We start from the raw sequence: 14,346 nt of genomic DNA on the forward strand, positions 1-14,346 counted from the left end.
AATGGTAGTTCTTGGAAATCCCACCTTATCTCGTGCACCAAACGATTTCTTAGTATTGAGTTAAATTCAAGATCCATTTTAATATGGTATTAGAGTTGGGTCTCCGATGTGGAGCCCCAAATAGATTGCCCATGTTCTGCAAGGCCCGAAATGTGTCCGGGCATGCAAGCCCTGGACTAGACCTTGCATCTGGGGATTGTTTAATGGAGTCTTGGCCTTTTTCTAATATATTTTTCTTCAACGAAGCCTGCCTATAAAAAGATTTGGTCTTTGTACAATATTGTTACTTTCTCGATAACATGACCAATCGCATTAACAACCTTTGGCAAATGTATAGTTGTGAGGATTTACTTTACGAACACTAAACACGAGAATGATCTTTTATTAGTAGTACAGATTCAAACTTTCACAGCTAGCTAGAATATTGGTAGATGATACATTACAAACATTTGACTAAACTACTAGAAAATTAAATAACTATTAACACGAAGAAAGCAATAATCTCTTCGGTAGATAACTACTCTCATTTATCGTATTTGCTTAATTCAAATTCCAAAAAAATCAACACTTTTGTTAGAGTGTAATTTCATCTCATTGCCAATGAAAATTTTCTTTTACTTTTTAATTTCCTTTTATTGGCCTCTAACTAAACACCCTTATTAGGAAAGAAAGTAAACTTTAATGTTATCAATTTTGTAATTTGGAGCTTGTGGGACCCGTGAAGCCACATGTCAAGTTAAGAACTATCTCACATAAATATTGTTTGTTACGTGACTTACAAAATAAAATTTCTTATCACATCCTTCTATTTTTAGCACCACTTGAAGGTAATTATTTATTCAAAATTCGTCACTTCGAATTGAATTTTTGGTATTTTAAGTTATTTTATTGAATCCTAATAAAAAAGAAAATGACTCTTTCTTTTTGTCAATAGAAATCTGCGTAATGAAATCTCAAAATTACCTTTTGAGTCCCTTAAAAATAAGTTTTCAAGCTTTAAAAATTGAGTTATGGTATTATGTTCAAGAGACGAGATGGTGATTAAAATTTGTCCAAGGATTTTTTTTTACGCGATTGTTATGTGTCTGTCCTAAACACGATCAACACGGTCCACTACTAATTTTCGAACTCAATGACATCGTTAGATTTTCAAATAGAAGTTGTTATCGTCGAATATTGATAGAAGTCAACCATAAGCCTTAAACTTCTAACTTTACAATCAATTACTCAAAATCCATCCGAACTTCTCGTGGTCCAAATCAAAGGTCCTACTAACCCAAAAATGACATTTTTCGAGCAAATGAAACTGAAGAAATTTTCATACGATCTCAAAAATTTCAAATATTGACCGAAATTAACTGTACCAACTTCAAAACCTTCCAAAATGAAAAACTCACATAATACCTAATCGACACCTTGAAAATCAAGTCACCCGCACAGGCTGACGACAAATACCAAAATGCAACTACCGAGAGAGTCAAAACCGTCAAAAATTACCAAAAATCAAATATACCCAATGCAAAATTTATTTTAAATTATTTAAACCATAAATTTCAAAATTTTCTCTTTCTTTTCGAAAAACAATTACTGAGAGCAACAATACAGTAAAATATCACCAAAAGTCGAATATATCCAATGTAGAATTTATTTTAAACTTATTTAAATCATAAATTTCAAAATTGTTTTCTTTCTTTTTGAAAAACTACATGTTGAATACTTAAAGCATAAACTCTTTGAGTTCTCATAAATCTTTTCAAAATAGAAGCTTTAATTTGTGAAGTTTTAGGCCTAGTTTGGTCATGAAAATATAATTTTGTTGAAGTTGGAAATAAAGTTGGAGTTGTGTTTTACCATGAATATAAATTAAAGTTGTTTTTGAAATTTTGTGATATGTCATAGTGAAAAAAGTGAAAACAAATTTTATTTATTTTTATTTTTTCAAAATACAATTTCATTATATTTGAAATTTTTATGGCCAAATATTATGATTTTTACTTTCCATTATATTTAGAATTTTCATGGCAAAATATTATGATTTTTACTTTTTTTTTTTATTAAAGTAAAATAATTTTTCAAAAAAATTGAAAAAATATTCGTGGCCAAACGGCTACATAGTCTCACCACTTCGACAGACAAGCCAAGTTCCAATCCGATCCGACCCGACCCGAGCACGTTAGGTTTTGTATTTTCTTCATTCCTCTTCGTTTGATTTGATTTTATTGTTAATTATTAATGCTGATGCGTTGATTGAATTTGTTGGTATTTTAATGTTAACAAGTATAATTGCATTAGAAGAAAATGGGGTTTATTGATTTCGAGTTTAGTAGCTCAGTTTGTTGGCCAGCCTTAATTTTTACTTTGTTGGGGAGGATTTGATTTTTCACCTTTGTAATTTCCTTCCTCGTTTTTGCTTCCCTTAACCCTAATTTAGTGGAGTACTACTACTCGTTTGTCTCATTGACATATCAAAGATATTCAACTGCAGTCTATGTTTCAATTTGTTTGTCTGTTGGCAAGGAATGTAAGGACGTAAATAAGTCTTTTGAATCTTGTCATCTTAAATTAAAGATACGTAGAATGTACCAAAATGTCCATTAATATTGTGGTCTTAAATGTCACGTGGAAAGTTGAAATTAAAGAGTTGTCTGGAAAAAGTAAAGTGACATTTTTTTGAAACGAACTAAAAGGAAAAATTGGAAAAAACGAATTGAAATGGAGGGAGTAACAAATATATATATGTGTCGAATTGAATAGCATTTGCCACCAGTTAGCGGAGGCGGAGATTGAGTAGAAGGTATGTGATTGTCATAACTTATTAGCTTTGGTCCAAATTCTGTGTTTGTTTAAAAATTCATTCAATATATCTCAATTATTAATTTTAGAATGCATTAATATAGCTTAATTATTAATTTTGGAACAGCCTCTGGCAGAAATGCAAGGTAAGGCTGCGTAAAATACACCCTTGTGATGGGTCCCTTCCCCGCACACCATGCATAGTGGTAACTTTAAAGCACCGGGCTGCCTTTTTTTTAATTAACTCAGGACGGATAGAATTCGGAACTGATAAACTTCAAATCGTGGATATGACTCTGCTGGTTAGAGATCTTAGTTAAGGTTACAAAATGAAGGAAATATCTCTTTACTGGGAGAAGTGGTGATCTCGTCTTGCTTGCTGGGAAAGCGAGCTGAAGCACCCGGGCCATCTTTTCCGGTCAGATAGCTAGCAATTACTCAGCAACGAACACTAACTGATAGTGGCCTGGAATTTGTACCTATTGCTGAACTATTCCCTAGAAATAGCATCTCTATATTTTTTTTGATAAAGTAGTTAATTACTCTTATAACTGGTTATGTGTTCCACTTTTTTTTTTTTTTTTTGTGACCTTGCATCTTTCATCATGTAACTTGTTTGTCCACTGATTTTGACTGAAGGGTCTGAAAATTCATAAGGGTGTACAGGGAGAGGGAAAGAAAGAGATGAGTGATACAATGCGGGGAGCCGATCTGTCTGGTACTATTTCAGTAACATCAGAATCATCAAAAGCCACTGGATTCGATGCAAATCGAATTGCTGAAGTGAAAGCTTGGCTTACATCCCAGTTTGATGCTGCGGGTAAAGATGTCCCTGATTTTAAGTACACCCCTCGAAGCATCAATGAATTACAAAAAATTGCCACCCTATCTCAAGCCAAAACTCAAGCTGCTGTTATTGTTGCCAATGATCACCCTCAAAAAGCAGCTGAGTACAGGTCCCAAGGTCATACTTTTCCTTTTTAAATTACTCAAGCCGACATTTGGTCCAAAATTGAGGTGGTTGTCCCAGTGAGCTGATTGTGTGATTTTCATTGCAGCTGCTACGATAAGAGAGATACTGGAGAGTGTGGGATTGGCCCAAGAGAGTTTACCATCTAATGTGGTTTCATCATCACATGTTCTTGCAAAGGTTGCAAATTTGTTGGATGTTAGAGATACTGAATTAAGTAGGTAGGTCACCTTTTTTCACTGATTAACTTTTTGTTAGTTCTCGCCCTTCTAACTTCTGTTGTTCTTACTAGGAAAAACATTGTAGTTTTCTTGTTGCAGTGGCAGAGCTTTCTCTACGGAAAACAGCAGTAGAAGAGAAGAGAGCTAAAGTGCAGCAGGAATCAAAAGTTCTTCTTGAGTACACTTGAAAGGCTATAGCAAGATTGACTTATTTGAAAAGGTAAATCTTTTGGTATTATCTTATCTCACTCACTCTTGAAATAACTATGTGGAATGGGGTAATAGATGGCACAACTTGGAGTTCATGTTCTTATATCGTTGAGTTGGACTTCCTGGCACTATCTTGCTGCAATATGTTGTTTCTGTAAATGAATACTTCTTTTACCAAAAAAAAGTTTTTGAGTCTTTCAGTCAAACTATGCATCTTTCTTCTTTTAATTATTTTCTCTGTTTTACCAGAACCCTTTCACAGCTTGAAGATGATATTGCTCCATGTGAAGCACAAATGGAGAATTGGAAAACAAACTTGGCAATTATGGAGTCAAAAGAGCGGCATTACTTGCAAAAGTATGGTTATTATAAGGTAAAGTTTATTTTTCTCTTAAATAATTTACTTTGACTTTATAGATTCTCTTTTCTTGTCCTAGTTACTAGACAATATGCTGTTATAACATCGTGGTATCGTATGAGCGGCTATGAAGACATCACTTTATGTAGCATCCCTTGCAATTTTGTGGTTTTAGTGCTTCAAGCTCATCGATTTTCATGACGCGTCCTTTTAAACATTTTGCTAGTTTTCATGGAATATGTATGTATATACGTGCACATGTGCATATGTATAGTAGTGTATATGTGCATGAAATTTACGTTTCTAAGTAGAGCATATACTTTCTTGGTGAAGAAGAAAGCGTGATGCAAAAGTCTTTCTGGTGTAGACAAGATTCAATATCTTCGAGAATCAAGATGATAGTCTGCAGCTTTATGAGCAAGTCTCTTTTATTTTATTTCTCTTGCTCTGTGCCAATAGAGATGGGAGCTTCGTTGGTACCATTTTGAAAAAGCCACCCTGCAGTCTCTCACTGCATGTTTAATGCTAAATAGATGATCTTGTGAAGGTAAAATCATGAGTTGGCTGGATGTGAGGATCGGTAACAGGCCTGTGGGTGGGCTCTGTTATCTGTAAACTCTAACCCTCCCTTTCTATCTAGTGGTAGATAATGTAAGTGAAACAATGGCTTAGTCATTGGAAGTTTTTGCTGACCTTGATGAGAAAAAACGAAACAGGACTTGACTCATGGAATGGATGAGGGTAAGCTACATGGAACTTTGCTAGATGGTCAATGGAAAGTTGGAAGTCATACGGGAAAGAAGAGGCTGCTGCTATCTAGCATTGTATAATTTTTATATTTGAATGTAGCACTTCTGAATTTTCATCCCGTACTGTCTAAACCTGGGTAGATAGAGTTACCTGGTGCCTTTATTGGTTGGACATAGCGGGTAACCAGTGGATTAGTCGAGGTACGAGTAAGTTGGCCTGGATACCACAGATATAAAAAAAAAACCTGAAGAGTCTACTATCAAACTTTGTCATACTACTTGTTTCATGCCTACATCCACACGCTTCCACACTCACCACGGGTGGTAGACCCAAGCACTGCTTTCGGTGTGTGCAGGGGTGAATTTAATGGTTGTCTTATGGGGGCTTTGAAATTTGTGCCCACCATTTAATTGTGTAGGGGGGTATTAAAGGAAGTGGAGACAGAACTACAGCAAGATGGTGAGAACAAGGCAAGTTAGATCAAAAGTTCTCTGTAGTCTGCAGTCTAATTACAGATTACAAATGGTTCTAGCTGTTGTAAACAGCACTTTCAAATAGAAAGAATTAGAAAATGCATCTGCAACTCATATAGAGAGTCCCTTCATAGGGGTTATGGCTGTTTAAGCATATGCATAATTATAAGTAACAGCAAATATTATACATATACCCTTCTAGCAAGGGCTTATATCATAAGGACGTCATTGGAGAACGGATTAAACATGCACACATGTGATGACTGGATGAGTCAGAAGGAAGCACTTCTAGGGCAGCCCGGTGCACTAAGCTCCCGCTATGCGGGCCCGATCACAAGGATCTATTATACGCAGCCTCAACTTACATTTTTGCAAGGGGCTGTTTCCAAGGCATGAACCCGTGACCTCCTGGTCACATGGCAGCAACTTTTACCAGTTACTCCAAGCGAAGGAAGCACTTCTAGGACCAGATAAATTGCTTAGTGGCCCCAAATTATGATTCTATGAAGCAGCAGTGCTCATCTTTCATCTTCTGTCAAGTTACTTTCCAGTGAAACAGAGTTTATTGATGATCTGCCCATCAACAAGCAATTTCTTCTGTTAAAAAACCTATTTAATCCCAAATTATACGGTCCTTTTTTCGATCAAGAAGCTAGAAAATTTGTGTTCTGAATGTATACTGCCACACATGATCATAATTTTGTATTTGCTTATACCTGAAACTGTCAAGTGGATGATAACAGCTCTTCGGATGCAGGCTGCACTTAATCACGTTGGTTACACCCCAGAGATTAGTCACGGGGTATTGGTCGAGATGGCAGAGCATAAGAAAGATTTGGAGAAGAAAACAAAACAAATTCTTGATACTCTGAGAAGCTACCAAGACCTGCCTCCTGTAAGTATTATTTATAAACATGAGTTCCATTATTCTTCTCTCTTAAATTTTGCTGTTTACTTTGAGAGACTTCCATCTGCAGGATAAAGCTTTGGCGGCATTGGCCATCGAGGACAAGAAAAGGCAGTATGCTGCTGCTGAGAAGTATCTTGAAGATGTGTTGCAGTCTGCTCTTGCCTCCTCAGAGTGACGGAGAATGCTTTACTTCGAACCATTTCATTTTGCCTCAACTTCTGCTTGTAGTGCACCCATCAAACATTTAGGAAATTGAGATTGGGATTGATTTTCTTTCGACGCTTGTGCTATTTTATCTTTCACTTTTTGTACATGCCATAACGGCGTATTTTCAACATTGTAAAAGCTCTTAAAATCTGTCATTATGATCTGGTCATTTGAATAGGAAAAAGTTGCTGGGAAAGCCTATTCTTTGTAGAGATATTTGTTTTCCTCTTCATTTTCATTTATTGCTTCATAACAACTTTAGCAAAAAGGAAAAATAAACAACATACGCAGAAGTTTTTCAAAGAACATTTTAACCATTTCTATAACGGGAAAAGGTCAAAAATACCCCTGAACTGTTTGAAATGGATAAAAAATATCCTCGTTAGTTTTTTGGCTCAAAAATGTCCCTCGTTAAATATTTAGTTCAAAAATATCCTTCCTTCTAACAAAATTCCACCAAGCATGCTACCTGTACAAAAAAGGCCACGTGGACATGTCACATCATTGTCCACGTGTAAAATCCCTTCTTTAATTTCATCAGCCCAATTTGAAGCCTGACCCGACCCAAAACAAAAAAAAATGGATCCAAAAATAAAACAAAAAAGGATAAAAGATTCAAATAATTAATGGACATGAATCCATGATTAACAAGGAGGAAATCTGAAAAGAAGAACATCAAATAATAATGAATACTTTATTCTCCTACAAAACACACAACTATTAATCAAACTAATAACTCCACTAGCAAAGCTTCCACCGACGGTATTCGTAGTTAAGATCAAAACAGTCCAATCATTCTCAATGCAAACTCCAGCTCCAGTATGCTTGGAATTGTATGTTAAGGTATCTCGCATGCTGAGACAGAGTATAGTTGGTGATCACGAGGGTCGTGACGCGATCGTGGACACAAATAGGGAGGATAACACCTTCGATTATTGTGTTAATGTCTATGTCGCATTTGTCTAAGAGTTTGGGGTACTGAGCAAATCGAGATGCTGGAGCGGGAGTAATGCCGCCCCTGGGGCATGGTTGGTGTTCCATCTCGTCTGTGATTTCGTCGGCTGGGCAATCTGCCTTGTCATGTTTCATTAGAGGTGGTAAGTTCTGGGATTGCTGGTAACTGTTGATACCCAAAAGGAAATGACCTTCTTCATCTGCAATATCATGTCAATATTTTACAAAATGTAGCAAAAAGTGTTGGAGGAATATTGGTTGAAATTATTTCTCATATAATTTATCAACATTTAAATCTTTCTTTAATTAGTAGAAAGATCCGAAGTTTTTTACTCTTTTTAGTTTTATTTTTGGATCATTTTTTTTTATTTTGGGTCGGGTCGGGTTTCAAATTTGAGCTGATGAAATTAAAAAGGGGATTTTACACGTGGGCGATGATATGGCATGTCCACGTGGCCTTTTTTATACGGGTGACATGCTTGATGGAATTCTGTTAGATGGAGGGGTATTTATCAGCTAAATATTAAACGCAGAAATATTTTTGAGCCAAAAAAATTAATGAGAGGTATTTTTAATCTATTTCAAACAGTTTAGGAGTAGTTTTGACCCTTTTCCATTTCTATAATATCTTTGATGAAAATGGCAAAAGATCAGGCAACAGAGCAACTACAAATTCAAGAATTTGAAGAAAGTCAATATCCAGTAACTATAGAATCTCCAATAAATCTTTATAATCTTGACTGTTGTAGACGACAAATTTTTCTAAATCAAGAAAATAATAATCGAGACAAAAAAATTGAAGTAACAAAATGTAATATTTTATTTCAAATGTAGTAAGTGTTACAATCTCTAAGATAATCCTCTAATTCTTCAAAGTAATATGAACTTGGACTTGAACTTGATTTGAATTCAATGACTTTAGCCTGATCTTGAATCTTCGTCTTCGGATTTGAATTTGGATGTTAATTCGTCACAAACACTTAGATGGTTGTCACGAACGATGAATAAGTAACTTGATCTTGAACAAAATTTCCTTCATTCTTGATCTTGAACTTGATCTTGATAGCTTGAAACTTATAACTTGCAGAGATATTATGGGTTTTGATCCACAATCTCTCTTCTTGCTTCTTGTTTTTTCAATCCCCTCTTTATGAGTTCTAAGGACCCCTGTTTATAGTTAGAGGGGCAAGGTAATTGTTTGATTTGATTGGTTGATTTAAAATTGACCAATCACATTCTTTTGGTGAAAAACTCTAATTTGATTGGCTAAAATATGTCACCTTCACACGTGACATAACTATAGTGGCTCACTTCATTTAATTTGGATTGCCACATAATATCGACACGTGTCATACTTTTAGTGGCTCATTTCATTTAACTTGAATTGCCACATAATATTAACACATGCAATGGTTTTAGTAACTCATTTCATTTAACATGGATTGTCACATAACGTTGACATGACATGCTTGTAGTGGCTCATTTCATTTAACATAGATTGCCACATAACATTGACAAGATGCATGAGTTTGGACTTTTAAGCTGGGCTAGCACCCATTTGGGCTTTGGATTAATAAATAAGGGCTCATCATTTTAATTGAATTAGCCCAATGAACTTGGGATTAGATGATTAACTCAATCATATTAGTCACATTATTTGGACTATTTTTCTTGAATTTAATATAGGCCAAATAAATATATGAATTTAAATTTAGTAAGATTTCAATACCCACAAATGTCCCCTACTTCAAGACTTGTCAAATTAGATTTATTTTTAAAAAAAAATAAAAATTGATGGACTAGACTTGAAGTACAATTAAGACAATAACATTTTTTTGGTTGTCTTGTACGTAGTAAATACTTGTTTCTTTGGCTTCAAGTAGTCACAACATTCCACAAGAATATTTTTTTGAACTCCGTATTCGATCAAAGTATATCACATGAAATAAAATTGAGGGAGTAAATAAATATCCGTGTTGAAAATTTTCACGTGCAAAAATTTCACTAGAGTGAAATGATAATTTACTGCTTGTAAAGTGAGGTCCACATTTTTTGACCATTATCTTCAAAGGTCTTGATAAGCTTTAAGAGATTTTTGATAGGAAAGAAAATATTTTTTTTTGTCCTTATCCAAAAATATTTGACTTATCATTATTGCATTTGTGTTGGACTAGGATACTACTATTCATTGTAACCCTTTTGTTTTCACTATAAATAGCAGCTAGCCTTTTGAGACTATTCAACAATTACGTAGAAATTTTTGATAACCAACAATGTTGTAAGTTACTTGAATATATATATATGCACACACTACTGTGCAGCAATATTGTTGGGTTGACAAACTGACAAAGTGATATGAAACATGTCAGTCAAGCTAGTTCACAAACACACTATCTCATGTAGCTGAACTTGTAGCAAAATCATCGATGATTAAAGACAAGCGTGCAAAAATTAAAGAAGGACCATATGGGTGGTTAATTCAGATAAACTCAAGGAAATAAACATGTGCTGATTTAAAGAGTTGAAGTTTGACTATAACACTAAGGAGATAAGAGTTGGAATTGAAGGAGTCTCACTTGAAGTAGAACTCTATGCAATGAGAGTTCTGATTAAAGAAGTTTGAAATAAAGAATGACTCATTTGAGAGCTGTGCTTAGATAGAAGATGTATCATTCAGAGTAACTTACACACTTACAAAGCTGAAAAGAGCAATCGACAGATTGACTTCACGAAATGCTACTCAATTAGTGAAGAAACACAATTGAAGAACCTGGTCCTAGTATAGAATCTAGCTAAAAGTTTTAGCGTTGATTGTTAGGAGTTGTTCATTATGTTAAACTATTGATGTAATATTAGTTTCAGTGTATTATAAACTGAACTAGGAGCTAGTCTTCGAGTTGGAGAAAACTCAGAGACTTTAGGAACACATACCTTGGGTGGTATGTGTAGTTAGGAATTAGAGTTTATAATTCCTAGGTTACAAGAGTTTTGTAATCAGTTGTTGTTTAGGCTCAGAGTTATTTAGTGAAGTTGAGGTTAAATCCTGTAGAGGTGCAGGTCGTGGTTTTTTACACCTTTTTGAGCCGGGTGTTTTTCACGTAAAAATCATTGTGTTCTTTACTTCCTATTTTACTGCTTCCTTGGAACACGTTAAGCAAACCGTTCTATCCATAGGAAACTCTTACGTTAAAGTCACTGATCAGTAGGTCACATACTCTAAAAAGTGGTATCAAAGCGAGGTTGTCTTAAAAAGGGTTAACACCTAAGACAAAGATCACTATGATGAATTCCTTACCACCTACTAGTCACAGTGAAGGTCAATCCACTACTAGACCTCCACTCTTTAATGGTTCTCACTTCATTTGGTGGAAAGCTAGGATGGAAACGTATCTTCAGAGTGTAGATTATGAGTTATGGGATAGAATTGTTGATGGACCAACAATTTCTATGAAGATAGTGGATGGAGAACAAATGAAAAAGGTAAGGAGTGAATTCACCCTAGAAGATCTTGTTGCACTACAAAAAATGTAAAAGCTAAAAACATTCTTGTTTGTGGTCTTGGTCCAGCCGAGTACAATAGAGTGTCTAATTGCAACACTGCTAAAAAAATCTGGAATGCATTGGTGAATGCACATGAAGGCACTAGCCAAGTGAGAAAATTCAAAATTGTATTACTTTTCACTGAGTATGAGGCTTTCAAAATGGAGAAAAATTAGTCCCTACAAGAAATGATAACTAGGTTAACTTTATTGGTAAATGAGTTATCATATCTAGGAAAGGTTTTATCAATTGAGGAACGGGTAGATAAGGTTTTGAGAGTCCTACCAAAGTCTAAGTGGGATGCCAAAGTTACAGCCATAAGAGAAGCTAAGGATCTCACTAGAATGTCCCTTGATGAGTTAGTTAGTAATTTGAAAACCTATAAGATACACATGGAAGATCAAAATAAGGCATCTGAAAGTGATGAATCAGATGATGAAACTGCTCTTATGGCCATTGGAGATTCATACATGGAAGAAGATAATGGAACCTCTGAGATAAGTATTCTTGAACTCAGAAGAGAAGTTGCATTTATTTTCTAGAAAGAAACTTGTTTCCTTAATGAGTGCTTTAATTTATGATTTTCAAGAATTAACTTCTGATAGGGATGAGTTATTCAACAATGTTGTAAGTCTCAAGTTTGATATTATTGATCTAGAAACTTGTAAGAATACTGTTGAAAAGAAAAACTGCGCTCTTAAGGAACAGGTTGGTCAACTTGATTCTTCAAATCTGACCCTAAAATCTAAAATTTTAAAACTGACTCTTTTTGAAAAAGAAAACAGAAGCAAAAGTGATGAACAAGATAATATTGACCTTGAATTGACCAAGTCCAAACAAGAATATAGTGATGAAAAAGAAAAGGTGAATAAATTAATCCAAGAAGTATCTAAACTAAAACTTGATCTTGAGAAGGCAAACAGATGGACAAATTCCTCAAGAATTGTTCATCAACTCAGTGAAAAAACTCATAGTGAAAGGGCTGGATTGGGTTTTTTCAAGAGCTCTAATGTTACTAAGGATTTATATTATATATGTGGTAATCATGGACATCCAACTACTGAATTTCTAGTTGCTGCTAAAAGCAGAGATAGGAGAACTAATTTGGCAAAGAAATATGACTTCTTGGTAGTGCAGACAAATAGGATGAAAAGCAAAACTGGTCAAAGAAACAGGGCACGCCACCTATTGCCTCGATGGGCTAGGAGAAATTTGATTCACCCTTTTACTCATAAATCTAACCCCTAATCTGTTTTGCATATAAGAGTGAAAGGAGGCAAGCAAAATCAGTACATGAATAAAGCTTGTTCAAGGCATAAGATTGAAAACAGATAAAGTTCCTTTCACTCACCACATTTAAAGGGGGAATAGATCCAGTTGAGATGGCAAAATAAGCACCATTACTAGAGTTTAAAAAAAATAGGACAGATTTGGAGTGCTCATGTAAGAGGGAAGCAAAAGAGATCTTCTTTAAAAAAATAAGGGGAGGGGGAGGGGGGGGGGTGACAGTGAAACTGATGAGAATGTAGAGGAACTTATTGTACCACCTGGTCCAACTATTGTACAGACTGAGGGCATATTGACAGGGAGAACATTAAATCAAGAAATTGATGCATCAATAACACCAACACAAGTTGTTGATAATTTGGAATCCAAAGGAAAGCAATTTCACTTTTGAGGGCTATAAAGATGTTGACTATGTGGGTTACTTAATTGACTGAAGAAGCACCAAAGGCACTAAGTAGAGAGCATTTTGAAAGGAATAGGTTAGACTTGTGGATGATTAAAATTGCATGAACTCCCCTCAATGATTGACTAGAATAACCATTTTTTTTAATCTTATTAGCTAAAATATTATTCGATTCAGTCTTGCACATTTAGTTGTGTGTCCCAATTCTAGATTTTTGACTCTTCTAACCTAATTTTGTATTAGATTGTGTAGAAAAATAGGTACAAGCAAGCAATTATGACCTTTAAGTTCTTCTTATCAGGTATGTTCTACACTGATATAAACATAGGTTGTTTAAGTTGAAATAGTTGAGCACACCTATTCAGTTCCTCATATTTCATCCTCTCCTTATCTTATAAAGCTGGCGAATTGGTTGACCAAACTTTCTATGATTCCCTCCAAATGGTTGTGCACAAATGTGTTAATCCTACACCAGAAATTTCTTCTTCTTTCTCAACCTAAATATCTATTTTTGTACCATGGATTTGCCAATATTGATCATCAATCATATGCAACATATGTTTTTGAAGGATAAAAAGGGGACATGCTCTCCCCTTTGGATTCTAATTGGCTCAGATTTTTTAGTACTTCTCAGTCCCAGTTCAGGTTTGACCTTTCAAATAACAAAGGATGTTCTTGAACATATGAATCATGCTGCTCTACCTGTTTCACTAAGGAGGGCTAGCACTCATTTTTTTAAAAAATAAATAAATTAAAGAAATATTTTAGCTGAGAAAAATTCTGAACTAGAAGTTGCACAAAACTTTAAAGTGGAATAAGAGGTCCTTCAGGCTAGGATCATAACTTTGAAGATTAACCTTTATTGAGAGAGAGCTGAAAATATTTAAGTCATTCGTTAATTGACACAGTTGATATCACCTGTTCCACCTTTCTCATCAACTCCTCACTATTCGTATCCTTATCCATGTCCCACTTTTATACCATAATTTTTTTTATTAATGCTCAGTTGTTTTGCTTTGTTCAGTACTAGCTTAGGTTTAATGTGGAGCATGCTCTGATAGCTTAATGGAATTGTTATATTTTCTTAATTGACTTATGTTCTTGCTCTCTTTAATACATTATTATGTTGGCTAAAGTCTTTATCTGATTGTTTTGGTGATAGCCCCAGTGGCCATGAATAGCATAACAAATCACTTTGGCTAGTATATTATTGCATTGAAATGGTTTTTTGATGATACCAAAAAGGGGAAGATAAGAGGGTTGTGCAGTG

The 14,346-nt window shown here is 34.9% G+C and overlaps 1 pseudogene; it reads left to right on the top strand.

Moving 5' to 3' along the window:
- The first annotated feature begins 2,053 nt into the window (after positions 1 to 2,053).
- On the top strand, positions 2,054 to 7,102 carry LOC107843613 (annotated as a pseudogene).
- Positions 7,103 to 14,346: the final 7,244 nt, after the last annotated feature.

The sequence above is a fragment of the Capsicum annuum genome, chromosome 10, assembly GCF_002878395.1.
Source record: "Capsicum annuum cultivar UCD-10X-F1 chromosome 10, UCD10Xv1.1, whole genome shotgun sequence".
Classification (NCBI taxonomy): domain Eukaryota; kingdom Viridiplantae; phylum Streptophyta; class Magnoliopsida; order Solanales; family Solanaceae; genus Capsicum; species Capsicum annuum.